The sequence below is a fragment of the Equus caballus genome, chromosome 3 (genome assembly GCF_041296265.1).
Source record: "Equus caballus isolate H_3958 breed thoroughbred chromosome 3, TB-T2T, whole genome shotgun sequence".
NCBI classification, from domain to species: domain Eukaryota; kingdom Metazoa; phylum Chordata; class Mammalia; order Perissodactyla; family Equidae; genus Equus; species Equus caballus.
The window spans coordinates 98,244,041-98,265,854 of record NC_091686.1 but is presented as its reverse complement, the minus strand read 5'-3'; positions in this window follow the sequence as shown (position 1 = coordinate 98,265,854).

Here is a 21,814-nt window from a genome sequence, read left to right as displayed (position 1 = left end):
ATATGTGGGATGCCTACCACAGCATGGCTTGCCAGCATTGCCATGTCCACACCTGGGATCGGAACCAGTGATCCCCGGGCTGCTGAACTGAAATGTGCAAACTTAACCAGACCGGCCCCTAAACATAAAGTTTCGCAGGCCTTGTCTCCTCAAGAAAGCTTGCAGAATATAGAGAAACTACGTACACATGGAGTTTGTCATTTGTCTACTTCCCCACAGGGAAACTTACCTGGGTAAGATTTTTAATTTGTAAAATTATCACATTAGCTTTATTTGTATACTTTACACTTAAAGACTAATAGCTTGAAATAATAATCAGATGAGGAGATTAATTTACTTGACCTAAATACTTTCAACAATAGGTGAATCAGTCTTGTGAGCATGTGTGTATGTATGTATGATGGAGTGAGAGGGAAGAAGTGGGCTGCTTTAGGCTAGTGGGAAGTTCGCTCCAGCTGTATTAGAGACTAGGACTTAGACTTAATAAAAGAAGAATAAAATGCCAAACAATTTAAAGGCCTCGCTGTTACAAATACCAAATACATGTGATCTATCCACTGCATACAATTTCATCACCTTGTTTTAGTTAAAGAAGACTACTTGATCATAAAAGAACCAACTCTGTCTCTCTGCTGGGTATGTTATAGGTAAAATAGCAGCAGCATCTGGAATTTTATGGTGAAATTGGCCTAAAGGAAATAGGGAAAAAAATGAAGATTGATGCATTGGGATAAAGGATAATAGCCAATGGTGACATCACAAGCAAAAGATGTCATTATATAAGTACACTAAGGTAACCATGAGTATTACTCATTTATTTATCACGAATTGAAGTGACTACAATATTATCAGGTATTCTGATGTCCTGTGACATATAAAAAATAACACATGGTCACAGCAATCATGAGGGTTCATATTAGAAAAGTAACAAAAATGACTGGGCTTCTGAGCTGAAAGAAATAAATTTTAATCTTCCATTAAATTTTTAAGTCATGGGATATGAGACTTAGAGAGTAGTTACTTGTATATCTTTTAGGAAATCTTCCTTGAGTGTTATTCATTCATTCATCATGCGTTTTAAGCATCTATAATACTATTAAAAAATACTGTGATGAGTTTTGTTGACATATAAAAATTGTAAATGTTTGAAGGAAGTAGTGAATTATTCACACTGAGGAGATGTAGAAAATTCAAGAAGTAGGGCATTTCAGCTCAGCCTTAAAAGATGAGTTATAATTAGAAAACAAAGAGGAAAAGAAAATTCTAGGATAAGGGGTCAATATAGACAAAGGCACAGAGATTGTCTTGAAAGTTCGTCCATGTTTCATGTGATAGAATCAGAGGCTATATGAATGAAAGCAATTGTAAATGATATTGGATAGGAAGTTGGGCCCAAATTATGGAGAGCTTTGTATGAAATGGAAATAATTTTGAACTTTATTCTGTAGATAAAAGTAAGCCTAACAATATTTTCTTGAAATCAATGTAATATTCATTAGGTACTTTCTGTGGATCAAGGCACATAGAATTAACAAATAAATATAAGGGCAGATACTACTGCAATTGATAATGACATCAGAAAACTGATTGTGGTACTAAGGGATGGTGTCCTGAATTTCTGTACCAATTTGTCAGGCCCTTCATAGATCTGGACATAAGCATACAGAATACCATGATTTATTGCAGTAATCACCTTGGAAAGCCATGAGTTATCTATCACTACTACTCTGTTATTGTCGTGCAAAAGCAGCCATAATCAATATGTAAATAAATGGGTTCAGTTTGGACAATAAAATTTTATTTACAAAAACACTCAAAAGGTCTTATTCAGCTAGTAGATACTTTTCTTTCTACAGAAAGGCCAACATAATATAGTGTCTACCTGTAAATGTCAGGAAATCTCCAAGACCAGCCCCACTCCTGAAACTATTGTAAGTTTGGGGGTTCCCAAGACCACCTGCAGGTTCAACAGTTCACTAGAAGAGCTCACAGAACTCACTGGAAGCTGTCATACTCACATTTAAGGTTTTCACAGCAAAAGGATACAGATCTACATCAGCCAAGGGAAGAGGCATGTGTGGCAGAGTGCGGAAGAGTGCCAGGTGTGAAGGTTCCTGTTGTCCTCTCCCAGTGGAATCATAGACAGCATTAAATTCTCCCAGTCCTGATGTGTGATAGTTCACACAGAGTTTTGCTAGTACTCTCAGGGAAGCTCACCTAAGTCTTGACATCCAGAGTTTTTATTGGGGCTCAGTAGCATAGACATGGTTGACTGCTCATGTCGCTGACCTTAGTTTCCATAACTTCCAGAGGTTGAGCTGATATTATGTGACCCAAGATAAATCACATTACTAACATATTCTCTCTGGCATGGCCCAAGGCCCATAAATAGACACAGATACTTTTATCAGACAGGTCATTTCAAGAGTTTAGATATCACCTTCCAGGAATTGAGGGCAAAGGACAGACTTCTCCTTGGGCAAGATCCATTCTTCATTGCACACTACCTTGTAATAGTTTCTGGGGGCTGTCATAACAAGTACCACTAACTGGGTGGCTCAGTACAACATAAATTTATTTTAATACATTTCTGAAAGCCAGAAAGCTGAGATCAAGATGTTGGCAGGACCATGCTCCCTCTGCAGACACTAGGGGAACATCGGTTCCATGCCTCTCTCCTAGATTCTGGTAGGCTCAGGCATCCTTTGGTTTGTAGATGGCCATGTTCTCCCTGTGTTTCTTCACCTCATCTTCCTTTTGTGCATATTACTGTGTGCAAACTTCCCCTTTTTCTAAGGACACCAGACATATTGGATTAGGGCCTATCTTAATGACCTCATGTTAACTTGGTTAGCTATGTAAAGATCCCTATTTGCACAATATCTTGCAAATAGGCAATAATTTATAATTGATATGTTAAAATTAAAATAAGTCCAAGAGTACTTGAAACCTATTAGGTGTTAGTTTGTCAGAAAACCAAATGGAACACAGATCCAGATATTCTTTGATCTGGATGCACATATCACTGAGCAGAAGGTCATGGATTGATGAAGTAAAGTATAAGAGCTTTAATCTCTGAAGACAGTATAAGAGACCTGGAAATCTAAGGATAATAATAAAGATAAGGAGAATATGTCACAGATGGCATTGACTTAAATCAAAAAAAGAACAAGCTATTTTTAAAGTCATCTGTGGCATTTATTTCTTCAGTTATGTGTACATTTATCACAATTTGTTGCAATGCCATATTTGTTCATTTACTCTGGATAGACTATATCTTCATAAGCATCAGGAACCAGATGTGTCTTCGTAAGTGATGTACGTTTAGTGCCTGATACGTGGTAGTCACTCAATTTTGTTATTTTGAATGATTAATTGACTGAATAAATGATAGTCAGAGAGCCATGGAAATGGTAGACAATAATCACATTCATTGCTATAGAAAAAGGTGTGAAGGGAAATTGTACAAAGGTCAAAACATGCTATAGCAAAACATGGAGGTGAGTAGATCTTTTTGTAGAAAAAGTCACTGAAGTACAAAATCAGGAAATACACAAAGAGAAATAATTTTGTCTGTCATCCAGGGGAACTTTTTAATTTTATGGATGTTGAAATTTAGGAGAGGACTTGAGAAATTCGCTCAAGTTTATGCAACTAGTTGGAGGTCCCAGGATTCCCTGCTCAGTTTCAAATAAAGGAATTTTATAAATGAGGAAAAAAATGCATGCAAACACAGTTTATACTTTATTGTTTATTTTTCCTTTGTGATTTCTACTTCTGATTTAATTTTGATCGCATGCTTTGTTTACATGGATTATAATCATCATTTTAATTGAGTAACTTGGAACAAGATTTCCCTGTTGACAATTATTTTTCAGCCTATGACTTTAAAATCAAGAGCGCTAAAGCAAGTTAGTCAATATTTATTGCGTCTTTTATCTGCAAACCATTATGCTAAGCTATTTGATGAGATAATCAGAGGGAAAAATAGCTAATCCCCCACTTAAAGAAATTTAAGTATAGCTATATATATAAAACATACCCAAAGTAGACAATTTACTCAGCGTGAGTCTAGACAGAGTGAACAATACAGCCATCAAATGCTTTTGAATATGTTTTAATATCCTCAAAGATCACATGATCCTAGACCTTATTCCACCATCCATGAATGATATACAAGGAAAACTTTCTAAACTTAGATTTGAGAGCCCACAAGTCCTGGTACGGCTTTCTCAGTCTCCAATTATAGGGGACCCTTGATTTCTGAACAAAGCTAACAGTGGTTCCATAGACAACAAACACTACGCCTATGGTAGAGTCTGACAAGGAAGAATTCCAGAAGAAAACAATACGAAGACTAGCTTTGCAGACTGTAAAGGGACACACAATTTTTGATGCAGGTGATTCATTGATTTTCAGCCTTATTTTCTGACCTAAAAGTAGAGGAGTCTGAATACATGATGTCCCAAGCAAGAGTCTTCAAAGTCAAACTGGGGCGCATATACTCCTGTGAATACTTAAAGTCTCTCTAGGAGATACGCGGGCATAAATAAGCTTCAGTCAATTATTTTTCAGATATTCAACTTCCTACCTCAAAAAAACTTGTGGTCTCTTGGCTCTCCTTTCCAGTAATTCTTTTTATAATCACCTGTCTGCTCCCACTTCACAAAACTAAGGCAAATTTTCCATCTTGAATCATGCTACAGAGCCATCCTAGCAATGGCAAAACCTTGAGGACTGATAAAAAAAAAAAAAAGGACAATTTGTGAATGTCTTTCCACTGATTGAGGGTCTAATAAGAGCAAAATAAGACATATTGCAGGACTCAGTGCCTTATTTCACTCAAAAACTAAACTCTTAGTAAATTTTCCATCTAATCTACCTAGTGTTTTATCATAGAAATTTATTCAGAAGAAGTGAGATGGTTGTCACGGGAGCATACATTGACATGTCTTTTAGAAATAAAAAATCAAATCATACTTTTTTCTGAGATAAATTCTGTTTAACCTAAGAATTGATTTTCTAATTAGGTTATAGTGGTCATTATCTATGAAAAGAAACAGCTAAATCTGCATTTCTAAGATGTGATGAAAAGATATTTAAAGCATATACAAATGTACATTATGCTTTTTGTAAATATCTAAACTCATGATAAAATATTTAGATTTAACTGAAAATGTGCTATGACTGCATATTTTCCCAGAATTATTTTAAGGATACAGAAACAAAAATGTCTAAACACCACAATATCTAGTTCCTTCTAATATTAATGCAACTATTATTACATTAGCCAGAGAGGGAACGGATAAGAACATCCTAACAGCTTTTGTGTTGAAGAGGAGACAGAAACACAGGAAACATTTTGAATCCCACGACTCTGCTTTATCTCTCTCAAAGCATGTGATCCTTTTCAAGTTTAGGAACCACAATGGAATGTCCATTTCCTGGGTATCTTTATATTTTATGTATTTATATTTTTTCTTTACAAAAAGATTAAAACTAGTTTTTTGAGGTAAGCATCCCAGCAAACACAGGCAGACTGTGATTGAGAAGGCAGAGCTTGCCCACTTGCGCTTTATAATCAAGTATATCAAGAATAATAATCAAATATCAGATAGAAGCCTTCCTTTGGGGAGAGAGAGAATGGTTCAAAAAGTTTTTGTGAAATAAGACCAGACCAATACATCTATTAAGAGACCCAACTTAAATGAACCCTTCTATTTCTTTCTGAAATGCTTTGACAATGTTCATTCAGTGTGATTATATAGAATTTCTCTTTGAAATATTTTGAACTATGCTGCCCAGGCTGTGTTAATAACAAAGCTATAGCTACTGAGGTGAACTCATCTAACTTATATGAGAGCCTTAATGTAAACACGCCTACCAAGAGAGATACACAGACATGCAAATATTTGCAGGGGAATTTATTACATTCTCTATGGGAAAACAGATTAAAGGGGAGGAAAATGTACATAAGCCTTTCAAAAGAGAAAATGTTAACTAAAAAACAAAGCTGTCAAACCATATTCCCAAGAACTTGGAGGGTGATTGCAGGTTCCCAGAGCTGCAAAGAGAATGAAATAAATCCCATTTTGTTATTTAGTTGCTGAGAATGAAGTCCTTCTAGAAGAGCAGGAAATATTCCCTTCCGTTTGTAAATGTTACCTTCATTTTATTTCTTTGAAGCAGCTGTTGGGAAACAATGAAATTTGGAGCCTAGTTGAAGATAATAGATTTCATTAGCCACAAATTTATTTGCATATACCAGGATAAGAGACCTGCAAGGGAAATTAGTGAACTAGAAGGGCCTGAGCAAGATAAGTGTGTGTATAGACCATACGGCATCAAGATGGTTCATTTCTGGGTATGATACTCAGCTTTGTCACTATTAACTTTCTTGCTAATATAACGAACCAATTTAATTCTGAATTTTCCAGTTAGTTGGATAATTTAACTGAGCTGGTTATTCCTCTCATCACTTTGAAAACTAACCTTCTGCTTTTGATGATCAATTTGGCTACCTTTTCTCAAATGCGCATTTTCATGTAACATCCAGTGCTAAGATATGTCTGTACCAGTTTGATCATTCCAGGACAATACACAATATTTCATTGACTAAGTAAAACAGATTTAATTGCTAAACAAGATTTCAAGAAACTGAACTTCATTTTAATCACAAACAAGCTGCAAGGCAATTTTCAATTACAGCAAGCTTTTTATTTTTCTCCAGCTGTGTGTCCCTGCTGATTATTGAAATTACATGTAAGTTGTCCCAGATTTTGAAGTGGTGTACCTACTGAGGTTTTTCTTTTGTCAGTTGATGAAGTATCTGTGATTAGAACTTAAGTAAATTGGCATTTATAAGATGCATTGCCCCACCCTGTATATTTCAGGACATGATGATTGAGCATGAAGAAGGTCTGAGATATCCCCTAGTGACAGGAATGTTCCTAATTAGGCTGCTGGTGTTGCAAGTACTCACCTCTTCCGTGGGAACATCAAAAGAGAACGTGGCAACTAAGCCCTAGAAAAAGTAATCTGTTGGGTATTAGACAATCAGGTCAATAATGCATTGTATTTTCAAAGTTCTACAAAGTTCCAGTTTTTAGGGAAGTTTGCATGTGAGGCCCAGAGTTTGTATCACATAATAATTGTCTCACTACAAAGACTGAGTGTGGAAGTTGAGACAGATTTCCTTGACCTGGAGGGTCTGAAGGAAAGCTGGCTCTTCAGAGAAATCAAAAATAGCATCATTTAACGATACAAGGGAGCCATGTTAGTGGAATATGGAAAAGAGAAAAATTGTTTCATTTCAACTTGCAGGACTGATTTGTTTTCCTTACTAACCTAATTACCATTTTTCTGTTGCTTCTTCTTTGTCCCTTTATTTATTTAATAATCACTTACTAAATATGTAATTGACAGGTCTTATATGAAAAGTTTTACTACTGTTCTAAGTACTGATTCACATGCAGATACTTACAAAGATATAGAGGGATCTCCATAGAATGTGAGAAGATCAAGAACACTCAGACAAGACAAAACAAAGCAAAGCTTTCAAGTAGAAATAGAAAAATATTATTAGATCACTCCAAGTCAAATTTCTATAATTTTATGAACAGATACAGCATGATGACTTATAGGAACGGAGGAATAGCATAAAGGCACAAAAGAAAAAAGAAAACAGTAATTGAATTTCAGTATTACAATAAATTTTTGATTAACTTTAGACTGAGAGTAGGTTGATATAAAATTGTGAAAGACTATTCTCTTGGCAGTGAAAGTCACTGGAAATGCTTAACAAGAACACTGCATTAAAAAGAAGGTTTGAGAAAATTAATGAAGATGCAGTATCTGGATATATTACAAGAGTTAGAAAATGGAGGCAAGAAAAATCACTCGGGGGAAATTTTGCTAAAATTCAGAGTTATTTAATGACTGAGGTGGACAATGACTGTAAGACTTACTGGCTGCTGTAGGCGTTGACTGTGAGACTTGAGTATAAGATTTGAAAATTGGAAAGTATGCAAAGAAATAATGAACTAGAAAGATGTGTTGATGGGTTGGAAAACAATGCTAATTATATTAAATTAGGTACAACATTGGCTCAAATTTAAAAATCTAAAACCCTTAATTATTTTTCTTGTAATGAATTTTTCGACTGAAGCTTATGATTTGAGGATTAAATAAAAAACAGAAAAAATTATATAACATGCAAGATCTTTCAAAAGTCATGAATTTGGAGATGTAAAAAACAGTAACTATTTTTCCCATAACCTAACTTTCTCTCTCAAGTTCCCTACTCATTAACACACTATCACCACCACCAATAACAACTTGAGAGCTACCTCTAAGAACACCGACATCAAGATTGTGTGAAGTTTTACACCTTCTAAAGAGGATTTCTTAACATTGAATCCAGCTCAACTAACTTTGCAGAAATGCTCAACATGTCTGTGAATCTTAATTTATAACAAATTTTCCAATCTTCAAAGTGACCCTCAATCCTGTTGTATGATTGCTGTGTTGTACAACTTTATTCTAATTTCCATGTGACTCTGAATCCTACTCCTTTCTAATGTAGGGGAGGGGAAACTTTCAACCTCACTCCTGTTGAGTTTTTATGGCTGGTCTAATAATTAAATGACACAAGGTAGATTACAGGAGAAAAAAATCAAAATTAATTCATATATCTTGAGGTATCATAGAAATGGGACCTGAAGAAATGACCAAAACAAACAGCTTTTATACTTTTCACACAAAGAAACAATAAATTTGTGAAGAAGTGACAAGATAAAGAAATGTAGGTTTGGGGTGCTTAATTAGTGAGGAATTTCAGCAGTTTGTTTACATAGCCTTCTTGGCGCTGAATTCCCCATCCCTGGTGATTAGGATGTGTCTCTAGCTTTTGCTGCGGGAAGGTATCTTTCTTATGAGAGATTTATTTCCTGCTTTCAGAGGGCCATAGGGAGGAGGGTCAGAACGTCCTTTTTGCATCAGCTGTTTTCTCAAGTAACTTTAATTCCAAATAACCAATATGCCACTGTGGCGCAGTTTGGGGTGGCCTGCTCTGAGCCCCAACACTAATCATGTATTTGTGACGTATAGTTTCATAACTCACTATGTATTGAATGTCTATTTCTTACTCGCCATTTCTAACTTCATTTGATAATCTTATTGTGGTCAAATTATATAAGGAATTAAATTTTTGAAAATGAATACATGGATGTCAAATGAAATATAGATACATATAGATTTAGGTGCACTGTGTATCACGTGTGTGTGTGGGTATGTGCATACTTAAAATCAAGATGGGATGACATAGGAAAGAATAACTGAAGAAAGTGAAGAAATAACTGGTCACTCGGCACACATTTGAATGTTTTAGTTTAGCAGACAATCTATAACAAAATACCTTTTTTCTGTATAGCCCCGGTTAGTTCCTCGTCAGCTCCCTAGGTCTTTGAAATAGTCTCAGTTCTTGTGATTTAACTCAGCTCACAGGCAAATTTAAACTGAATGTAAAACCTAATAATTAATAAATAGTGCTCACAGATATTTTATTTTAAAACTACGGCCTTTTGACATTACTTCATGAGTCTCATTTCCTTATTTTATGCTAATTATCACTAAACGTTTAATACACATTCCTGTTCATACAGATTGAAAAATCAACAAAAATAATTTGAAACTTTAAGAGGATAAGTGTATTTTAACTGGAGTGCAGAAATTTTTATTCAAAATATTTTCTTCTCCCATTAATTTCTACTTTCTGTGAACCTATAAATTAAGTATTTTTCACTTGTATAATATATATAGAAGTCTATCTTTTTGTGTCCATGGTGTATGTATGAAATTAATCTCACAAGAAATAACTTTGCCTTGAAATGTATATTTTAGAACTTCATATTTCACTGACAGTTTTATTCTTAGTGAATATTTTAATAATGCATTTTAATAACTAATTCTAGTTATGACTTCTAGTCCAGTACTTATTTTTGGCACTAACAAACTCTCCTATAGACAGCTTAAATAGTGGATAGCCTAAATTGTAAATTAACTTCCATTAGGTCACAGTGCTTTGTAAAGTACTCAATAAGTATTAGATTTTAGGTATTTTAGGTATCAGAAAAGTAAAATAAAAGGTGAAAAAAACCTTATGGTATCATAATGGAGGTATTGTTATAATGGGCTTTATATTTTCAACAGGAAAATACAAACATGTAATTTTAGTGTTTTGAATACAGGTCTCTTACATCAGTTGGTTTTTATGGTCGCGTGAAAGAAAAACTAACCCTGGTTAGCTTAAGAATAGAATTAATTTTTTGGAAATATATTGGCTAGTTCAAAAATTCACAGGCTTGAAAAACAGTCAGAGACTAAGGGAAAGTTGGCTGCAGTAAGACAAAGAGGAGGTCAAGTCAAAGTAACTAGTAAGGCCTCTGCATATAGCACAGACACCACTACTTACCCTCCATTTCAGTCCAAACTGGGTCCTTCTACAGTGGCCTTGTAATTTCTCTATTGTTTCTGGGTATTTGAATCACTGCCTAAAGATTCATAATACCTAACAGGAGCATCTTATTGGTCAAATGTAAAACACATACCTGTGACCAGGCTAACCAGGGAGAGGAAATACCTACCATGTTCCATTTGAAAAATTTGGTCTTGGAAGAATGGTAAATCTGAAAAACTATGCCTAGGTGGTATACTGGAATGTTAGCTAATGGGACACTGATGAGTGTAAAGAAGATGAATATAATTAAGAAAAAAGAAAAGATATATCACTTTGATACTGGCTCAACACAAGGTTAACATAAGGAAAGCCATAGTGTAGAAAAGAAAGTATATTGTAGCATTGAATGACCTCTGATTAGCTAACCCAGTTGGATATGCTTGCTCCAGGAGATATACTTGCTCTGTAGATTTTATGGCCCCTCCCATCTTCTGTAAGTAGATAACTTTGTTCTTTTGAGTTCCTTAGGAATGTTATGAACCCCAGGCGGAGAGTCTATGCTGATAGCTATCATCAATGACAAGTGAAAGATCTGGGTATAGAGCATTGCTCTGGCCTCTGATATATATCCAGTAAAGCAAAAGATTATCAGAAAGTAAGACCAGATATCTGCCCCCCCCAGAGACCAGCCCCCTTTGTAACTGGCCTGTAGTCTTTGTTCTGTAAGATGGTTCTTTTGGACATTAGTCAGCCATCTTCCCTCTTGCTAGCAAGCTGTAATAAAGCCTTTTCTCTTCTACCATCTTGCCCCTTGACTGTTGGGATGTCTTTCACTGGGCAGACGACCTCTCCCTTGGGCAATAACAAATTCAGTTCTTAACTGAAGCAATGATTATTATAAGGATATGAAAAGACTTTTGATTTCAGCTCCAACACATAAACAGTGTAGTAGTCATCACACACATCTTTACAACAAAGAAAAACGGAATGAACTCAAAATCAATTATTGTTTTTAACCCATCAGAGAAAAGGTGACAGAGCAAAATTGCTGCCTCAAAATCTGGAAAGATAAGTGAATCTAATTGGTCACAGATGAGATCTGCTTACCTGGAGGAGAGGTTGCTAAAGCCATAAACTAGTAGGAACAATTAAATGGTAATCTTGATGAAATCCTGGAGGCTGAGTGTGGACTAACATGGGAGAGAGAAACTTCTGGAGTTTCTGGGACTCCCATTTTTCTGGGTTTTACATCCAGGAAGCCCACCAAGTTCTCATAGTGAAGAGCTGAGAAAGATCAACTCTTGGCTCTCACAAGGCATGGGAAGAGTAATCATTGTGAAATTAATGCAGAGCATTCTCCATAACAAAGGCCTTTGTTGTCCAATTCCTAGTGACCCTGCGTACAGCAGAGTTTGACAGCGAATCTCTCAATCTCAAGTTCCTGTGCCCAATGCACAGATTGCCAAACACTGAGCCATCAGTGCCTGGAGATGGAGAAAGATTTATTCAAATTGGCCAAAATGAGTAGGTGGGAGCCTGGTTTCCCTCAAAGCCACCTCTCCAAGAACAGAAAGCAGGGGGTTTTGTGGAGCTCAGTGGCTTGGCAGGAAGAGCTTCAGGGAAACTGAGGGGTCTCTGGGCAATCTGACTTCTGGGCTTCAATGGCTCCAGAGAGTCAGCCATCTGGTGATTTCAACCTCCCCAAAGGCATTCTCTTTCTTCTGCAAAAGAAGCTGACAGTCTTCTGGAAAACAAGCTCACAACTCCTCAAACCCTTGACTCATCCCTTAAGTTAAACAGGAAAACAGTAAATTGCTTTAATATCTTAAACAGTAACCCTCAGGTACCCAGCAGCAAGCAGAACCCTGCCCCGTCTTTTGCACCATCCTCTCACCTTCTGCTGCTATATCAGACAATGCTCCACGGCTATTCATAAGGTTTTCATGGCCAATGTTTTCATAAGTGGGTGACCAGGTACTTCTTCCTAGTATGTCTTAGTCTGGAAGCTCTGCTAAAATCTGTCCACCATGGGTGACCCTGCTGGTATCTGAAATACCAGTGGCATAGCTTTCAGCATCATAGCAACACGTAGCCACCACAGGATGACAACTGACAGATGGGTGGTGTGGTTCCCTGTCTGGGAAACACACCCAGGTCATATAGTGAGAGTGCTGAATCTTTAACTACTAGACCATGAGAGCTGGCTCACTCTCCAAAAAACATGTTACTAGAGCTTATCCCACCTGGGAGAAGGGGAATTATACTCTAGCCCCATCTAGACTTCCTTTTTCATCTAAGGGGTGTGAGGAAGAATGGAAGCTGAGAAACTGTTGTGAAGTTCACACCTGAGGGACCAAGGCCCCTTAAAATACTGACATTTAATCATAAGATTAGAGAAGGTTTCTATTTCCTCTAACCTTAACACTAAACCAGCAGGGCTCTGGTATAGTAACCATGAATTACAACAGAAATAGCTGCAAGAGGCAAAATCTCTCAGTGGTGGAGTACATAGGGACATAGAGTTGAGATAAACAAGGACCCTAGAGGAAATTGAAATCTCAGTCACCTACAGCTAGAGCAAACATTAAACACAGCAGAATTCCTATTCGTATTAATATAAAACCTCACGCTAAATACCTATTTAGCTCCAGTGATATTTCTATTTAAAATAAGAAATATACATATTTGGTTTCAGTCCTTATTTCAGGCACAGAGCTTCTAAAATTCTTGGTGTTTCTTAAGTGATAAGAACAGTGGGAACAATTGCTATAATATTTGGTCTTTTGTCATCTGTTTCTCAAATAGGTCCAGACCCATAAAGATGAAATGGGTGTTTTGATATTCATAGCAAGCCCTTTTCAACCACACCCGAATTTATGTTAATTAGATGACTTTTGGAAAACCCCTAAGGATAGGAGGTGGCCAAGGAAACCAAGCAAGATTAGAGGGTTGCAACTTTCAGTCCCACTCCCAGACCTCAGGGGAGGGAGGAGGGGCTGGAGGTTGAATCAATCACCAATGACCAACGAGTTAATCAAGCATGCTTGTGCAATGAAGCCTCTATAAAAACCCAAAAGGACCTGGTTTAGAGAGCTTCTGGCTTGGTGAACACGTGGAGAAGAGGAGAGGTTAGTGTGCCTGGAAAGAGCATGAAAGTTGTGTTTTTCCCCCACAATTTGCCCTGTGTATCTCTTCACCCGTCTGCTATTTCATATTTTCTAGTATCCTTTGTAATACACCAGTAATCCAGCAACTAAATTGTTTTCCTGAGTTCTGTGAGCCACTGTAGCAAATTGCTCAAACCCAAGGAGGGTGTTGTGGGAACTTCCCAGGGATCAGAAGCAGAGACGACCTGTATTTGTGATTAGCAAGTGCAGTGGAAGCCGGGGTAGTCTTGTGGGACTGAACCTTTAACTGTAGGATCCGATGTTATCTCTAGGTAGATAATGTCAGAATTGAACTAAATTGTAGGGCATCCAGTTGGTGTCACAGAATTGCTTGATGTGTCGAAAACCCACACATCTGGTGTCAGAAGTGAAGTAGTGTTGTACTAGAGTAGTTTTGAGAGTAGAGGAGACAGACAGGATTACATTTTTCCTTTACCTCCCTGTTCTTATTACTCAAAACGTCATGACTGGTTTTCAACAAAAAATTACAAGTAATACTAACAGGCAAGGAAAAACCACAGTCTGAAGAAGCAATGTAAGCATCCAAATTGGACTCATATGTGATAGATTTTGGAATTATCAGATAGTGATTTTAAAATAGTAATGGTCAATGTTAATGGTTCTCGTGGAAAAAGTAGACAATGCACAAGAATAGATGGGTAATGTAAGCAAAGAGATAGAGATTCTAAGTAAAAAATTCAAAAGGAAATAAGAGAAATAACAAATACCTTAAAGGAAATGAAGAATGCCTTTGATGTGCGTGTCAGTAGACTGGGCATAGCCAAGGAAAAAATCAACGAGCCTAAAGATGGGTCAATAGAAACTCCCCAAACTGAAACGCAAAGAGAGAAAAATGAAAATCAAAAACAAAGAACATCCAGAAATTATGGGACAATTTCAAAAGTGTAATAAACATACAAGACATACTAGCTCTCTTTTCAACACTGCATTTCTTATTGCTTTAGCAAACAGAATTTCCTCTTAGTACTCCCATCAAAAAGAGTGAATGGATGGGTTTTATTAGTATATTTATTCAAATATTCTCACTTTTCTGAGCCTTGTGATCCTTTCTTCTACCATCTGCCATGCATTTCTGGCTTATCAGTTTTGCTGTGGAATATTGCTTCTGCAAGTTTCCAAGAATCATCCTAGCAGCATATTAAAACATCTCCCAGAATCCTTGTCAGGGTGTTAAGTCCTGTGTTCAGAGAGAGTACTGCCATATCAAAGAACTTATCCAATTTTATATTACTTCCCAGCATCCGCAGGATCCAATCTTATATACGGTCCCATAGATCTTGCCAGAAAATTTTGGCTAGGTCCTGCAGCTTCTTTAGGACATAGTCCCTTTCTTTTATTAGGCTGAACAGTTGCTCATCCAGATTCTATCATGTCTTCGCCCGAGTTCCTTCTCTGGTAGCCAGGAGGGCAGGTGGGAATGGGGTTTTGCATGTTTTATATTAAAATGATACTTCGTATTGTCTTTAATTAAGGTCAGGGGTACTAACATAGAGGAATTGGCCACTTTAGAAGACCCAAAGTATTCTGAGGAATGTAAGGATTCATGATTTTTCAGTGCATTGATCCCCATGCCCCTATTCCAACGGACATTTGCACTTTTCCCTGTAAAACACCTAATCTTGGTATAACAAATTTGCTGGATTTGAGAATTTAAACTGCTTTGACATTCTGTTATTCTTTTAAGTAAATCCTAGGGCTCTCATTTTTGTTCTGCCCTCTTGCTGAAGGAGATTATTATCTCTATGTTTTGCTAGTTAGCCCTTCTAGTTTTTACATTTTGCCATAAAATGGTGATTATTTACCTTCAGCCTTACATTGTCTCTAATGAATCTATCAGCAACAGCTATATTATTACATAGTCCTTATAGTCACTAATTCTCTTGTACGTCTCAGTATCCTGAAATACTAAACCTGACAATTCATACAGTTACACTGGTGTCTCATCCTGGTTTATCCCCAGTTAGGATTTTAACCTTTGCACCACGACAGTACACTTGGAGCTATCCATGTTCAAGCTACCATCAATGACAAGGTCGTCTCTGCCAGCCTGCTACAAAATCCTGTTTTGTAATTTGTTTCCTCAATCACTCCAGACACCAATTGTCTAAGTTTGAGTTTCTTCAGGAAACTGACTTTTAACATAAAGATTTGCATACAGTAAGTTTATTTGGAAACACTGTTGGGAACAACATCTCTAAAAGAGTAAGGAAGCAGATATTGTCAGGACTAGTTGAACTATGATGCTTTTGTAATGGAGACTTTAGCCAACTCTGCAGGTAACTGTGGAGCAAGGATGAACTTTCTGGGTTAGATGCAAATAAAGACAAGAAGCCAGGTCTTGCAGGACACTCCATCATCATGGGAGGAATGTATTCATAATATTAACAACTAACGAAGCAACACTCTATAAGTTTATTCTCCATTGTTAGCATTCTCCTTTTTACTTATCTAGATAATTTTAAAAAGTCAAGCCCTGATTTGTATAGTTTGTCGATTTCCATGGTATATATATTCCTACCATAGCCAATTTTAAGCTTCCAATGTAATGTTGCCCAATGAGGAACTGGGAGGAGATGTGCGTAGCACACAATGACAAAAATACAAGAGATGTAAATTCAAAGCACAAATGAGAGGAAAATGTAGTAAAGCAATTGTGAAGTGATGAGTTCTAAGTATTTAATACATTTTAAAATATAATTTTAACTGTAACTATGTAATTTAATTTTTAAACATAGCTGTGCCTAAAAACTGGCACACAAATTTTCTGAATATTTAAAAATTGGCCTTTTCAATTACTACAAACTGACTAGAGCAAACTTTTGCCTGCCACCATTCGACTCAATGAATATATGACCCATATTAAAGTTAAATGTAACATATTAATTTGAGCTTTCCTCAGTTGGTCACCTATGTTGGAACACTAACAAGCTACAAGCCATGCTAAAGGTGCCTTTTAAACTCCTCTATGTAACTGAGTTCCTAAGCTTTCTCCCCTAGAATAGAGATGACCTCTATAGGAGTCCGGTCTGAACACTAAAACTTCTTCCGATTTCAAGGTGGCACTCACATGATTATTCACCTTTTTTAACTTTCTACTCTCTCTACTGACCTCTTAGCAGTAGTGGAGGACCCTTGCAGCTGGTGGATCAGAGGAAAAGGCAGCCAGGATATGGCCTGGGAAATGGGCATGATAAACGTTAGTCATCTTGTCTGATCTCTCTGACACTGTAAAAGCTCACATTAATTAAACAACTAACAAGAATTGCATAAAGCACATGCATTATCACAATCAGTGTTATATTATATCCACATTTACATATGAGGAAATAGAGACACCAAACCGTTAAGCAGATTATCCAAAGACACACAGCTCTTGCTGAGCAGTGGAACCAAGATCAAGCCCAAGTTCTATGAATTCAGATTATCAATTTCATGTCTTAATTACATTAATTAAATATATCATTTATGAAGATCTTAATCAGGGAAAAATATTTTTTTAAGTTTATATGGCATAATTAACAGTAGCACTGAGCTCAGTGGTTGTGCTTTAAATAGAAGCCATTATTAGTGTATTACAGCTGCTTTAATGTATCATCTTAAAAAATAACAGCAAACGTAGCGATCATTTGTGCATTTAAGTATTTACAAATAAAAAGGCAAATAGAGTAAGTAGCATTTCTACAACTACTATCATAAGAACCAAGAAGAAACATCAAATTTAGGACTACTAAGCTATTTACTAACCAATGTCTGGGACATTTTAAGTAGGTAGCCTAAGTAAATTCTGGTTGATTCAGTAGTTTAGGCAATGTTCTTGAAAAGTTGGATCAATATCATTGCTGATTTGCTCAATTGTGTAAATTGTAGTGATTAATCTTGTTTTAAAAAAATGTTCTGGGGCCAGAGAAAGGTGGGGAGGGGTGTGCAACTTATGAAGATGAATAAGACAGTCAACACTTATCTAATAAAGAATAGCTAAGAATTCATTTTGCCCTTGATAGTGGATTTGTGGGCATATTTTCAGATACTCATAGAAATGTAAACTTTAATTTAAAAAGCAATATATTATCCTTTGGCACGTAAAGCATTACAACATTTCACCCTAGTGACTGATCAATGTGGTGATGACTTTTGAAACACATTAGTAAATAAATGAAATTAAAATCACACCCTAAGGAAAAACTTACCTCATGTTCAACTTTCCAAGAACTCTGTTGCAGATAATTAGAAACAAGTGAGTATAGAAAATTAAATAACACATGGAGGTTTTAAAAAAACGAACTCTACTATCTTATTTTATCCCATTTATCTTTCTACCTCTTTATAAAATACACAGTGCTATCAACTGATCAATGCAAATACATGTCATCCACAACTATTATTACATGAAATACATAAATAAATGTCTATTTTATACATATATATTTGTATATATGCTCATATATATTTTAAAAGTAATTATTTGTACTTTTCTTATTAAAAAATAGATTTTATCTCAGTTCTGTGTGATAATGACCCCCTGAGTTGTTGTTACACCCACAGCTCCCCCTTTGAGTCAGGTGCCCAAATGCAATGTCTTGTATACGGGTCATCATGCCTTGAGTCTCGTGAGTAGAAGTGTTTCCTCACACCTGATTCTACTACAGATTGTTGCTTGGCCAAAGGTTATATTAAACATAAGGGAGGCGAGTGGCTTTATGAGGAAGACTGATTTAGAAACTCTGTTAACCTACCCAAGCAAATCTCTCTTTTTGGGAATTGATTATCATGAGACATACAATGAATTTTTGCAAGCAGTTGAGTAGAGCAAAACCCAAGTGATACATAGAGAAAGTGTTCAGAACAAATCATTTCACAGTTGAAATAAAGAATAAAGAGAAGGGTAAGGGTAAAGATAAGATAGAAAAAAGAAAGTAGAAAATGAGAAAGAGATGCAGTAAATACCACAGCAACAAAATTGGGTGAGTTGAGTCGTGAGTTAATTTGGTGCTGGTAGACCTGATATGCCGTCCTAAATGGGATTTCACTTGACCTTGATACTTTCATTTCATTTGTTGAAGCATTTTCTTTCTTTCATGCACAGTTTTACAATAAAAAATCCATTCAAGTATAGATAAGCTAAACAACATTCCTGTTGCTTGATATCTGAGTTAAATCAACAAAATATGAATGTACATATTTAAAAATACATATAGATTGGGCCAGTGCCATGGCCTAGTGGTTAAGTTCAGCACACTCCACTTTGGTGGACTGGGTTGGGTTCCTGGGAGCAGACCTACACCACTCATGGGTGGCCATGCTGTGGCAGCAACCCACATACAAAATATAGATGAAAATTGACACAGATGTTAGTTCAGGGCAAATCTTCCTTAGCAAAAACAAAAAAACAAAAACAACATATTGATGTATATACGTACACAAAAATTTATTAAGCAATTTACATCATTTTCCTTTCATCCTAAAATGATTTTAGAGCACATATCTTATGTTCCTCATTGTTTCTGTTTCTAGAAAGAGCTGTAAAGGCTTTTTTAGGAAGTTACAGAGACCCCAGTTTTTAAAATTTTCACAAAGGAAGGGGCAGGCAATGATCAGTTTCTCATCACTAGATAGTTGTATTCATTAAAAAAATACAGAACTTTATCCATCATCCATTCCACGTATCTCCTAGAACTTGGTATTCTTGCTGTAATTTCAGGTCTGTTTTTGCTGGAGAAAGAAACAACATAGAGAGCCATTATAAGGTGGAGTATTAAGCTTCATCTCTTCTTCATAGTGAGGAAGAAGAATAGCTCTTCTGGTGAAGGTGGCAAAAAGCAACGTGAAAGCAAACAGCGAGATGAAAGTTAACAATGTGAACTGGACCAGGGAATTCAGAATACTCTTAATACTTATTAGTACCCTGATGAGTTTCAGTAGACCTAGGATTCAGTTTGTGTTCTAACCTATCCACAAGCTTATGGTTTATGTACACTCCTCCTAGATTCATGGAAGCAGCACAATCATGATATTATGTCAAGTGACATCATGGGAAAATGCTCCAAGAACAATGTATATGAAGCCTAGCATTTGGAAAAGTTATGTCATCAGAAAACATTCAGGCCAATCTTCTCATTTTTTTCTTTGAAAACCATAAGGCCCAGAAACATTATATAACTAACTCAAGGTCGCAGAGTTAATTATAATCAGATCCAGAACCCCAACATGTACTTTTGAATTCCATTTCAGTTTTTATTCTATGTCCGATGTTTTCTCCACTGTTGCATAGATTCAACCATTTCTGTCCAAGGATATAAATTTTCAAATGATGTTCACAAGGTTTATGTTTGTACTTAATTCACACTTAGGCCTACTGAGAGACTTACTGCATCACAGTGAAGCGTTTATTTAGTAAACACTGTTTCAATAATGAATACTATGTTATAATGCACCACTTTATGCAATCTTATAAAGAAAATAAAAACAAATAAACAAACCACAAACTCTAGAGGCAACTACTATCATTTATCCCATTTTACAGAGGAAGAAACTGAGTTTCAAGGAGTTGAAATAAATTACCCTTAGTGACAGCTTAATGAGGTGGAAAACTGAACGGTGTGTATCCATCTGATTCTTGAAAACTCCCTCAGTTTATATTCAGTTTCTGCCCAGTCCACATTTCTGCACACAGTCCAGTTTCACTTGCTTAGCCTCTAAATATTGCCTTCTTAGCAGATTGACCATTACTGCTTATTCTGAATGTTGTGCTCTTCCATTTCTTGAATTTGGGGGTAGTTTAGAGCAGTAGAACCATGTAAAGTCACTGCCAGAACTAATCCTTATCAGTCTCAACTTCAGCATCTCTCAATGTGATCTTTCCTTTTGTCGTGGAAGATCTTGTACATCAATAGTGTTGAAGGGGTTATAAAGTCTGATGTATTTAACAGTGTATCTTCTGAGGAATAAATATAGAGTTTAGAATATCAATTCACACAATATGCTGGAGAAGTAATAACTTCCTGCATGCCAAGGCATAAATCCTCCAAAAAGACTGAAGGATCAAATTTGTGACAAAAAGGAGAAAAAGTTTCTCTTTTTAGAGTTTATAGTATTGCTTCTCCCTATCTGCAAAAATAAATACACAAATAAATGAAATAATTGATAAATGAAAATAGGGCAAAACCATATTCTTCAATTATTTAATGTGTTTTTTTGGTCAATTATTCTTTCAATGAATGTTTTCTGAGCTCTAATGTATAAATGACATAAGGCTGAATGCTGTGGAATACCTGAGGCGTTGATGTTCTATGCAACTCACTTAAGAGATTATAAACATGAGTTGAGGCATAGATAGTGGTAATATGTGTAATAAGAAGATGCAATCTTTACTGCTACCCACTAGAGAAACATTACTGTAGGGAAAGTAGATAGGCAACCATTATGATCAACCAAAATTTGAAGTATTCTGCCATAATAGGCATAGTCATTTAAAGTCCAAAGATAAAGATCATAAAAAAAGTAAAACGGTATGAAATTACATATAACCATGATTTGTAAAGGTTTTTGGAATGAGTTTTTTCCCCTCAGTGTTCTACTATTTTACTTTCTAAAATGATGCATTTACTTTTGAAGTGATATTGAAATGAATAACACCTAACAATAACTCAAGAAGTATTAGGGATGCTTTTATATTATTGTAGCTAAAAATGCTTGATTTACTAGTTTATTCATGCAACTATGATTTATGTGGCATGTAACTTTGAGGTGATTCACACAATAACAATAAAAATAAAACAATTGTCCTCAGAAATACTTAATAAGATACAGGTCATTTAGTAAAATATTAGATTACAATGTGTTGATAATATAATTTCTTTCTTTTCTTTTTAGAAATTTTGGTTGTCACACCTTGGAAAGGGGGGTGCCTAGTAGGAAGTGGAACATCTGGTAGGTAGAGGACATCCTTTCTGGTGAGGGAGATTGGCTCTAAGCTAGCATCTGTTGCCAATTTTCCTCTTTTTTTTCCTCAAAGCCGCAGTACATAGTTGCATGTGCTAGCTGTAGGTCACTCCAGTTCTTCTGTGTGGGATGCCACCTCAGCATGGCTTGATTGGCAGTGTGTAGGTCTGCACCCAGGATCCAAACCGGTGAACCCTGGGCCACCGAAGCGAAGCATGTGAACTTAACCGCT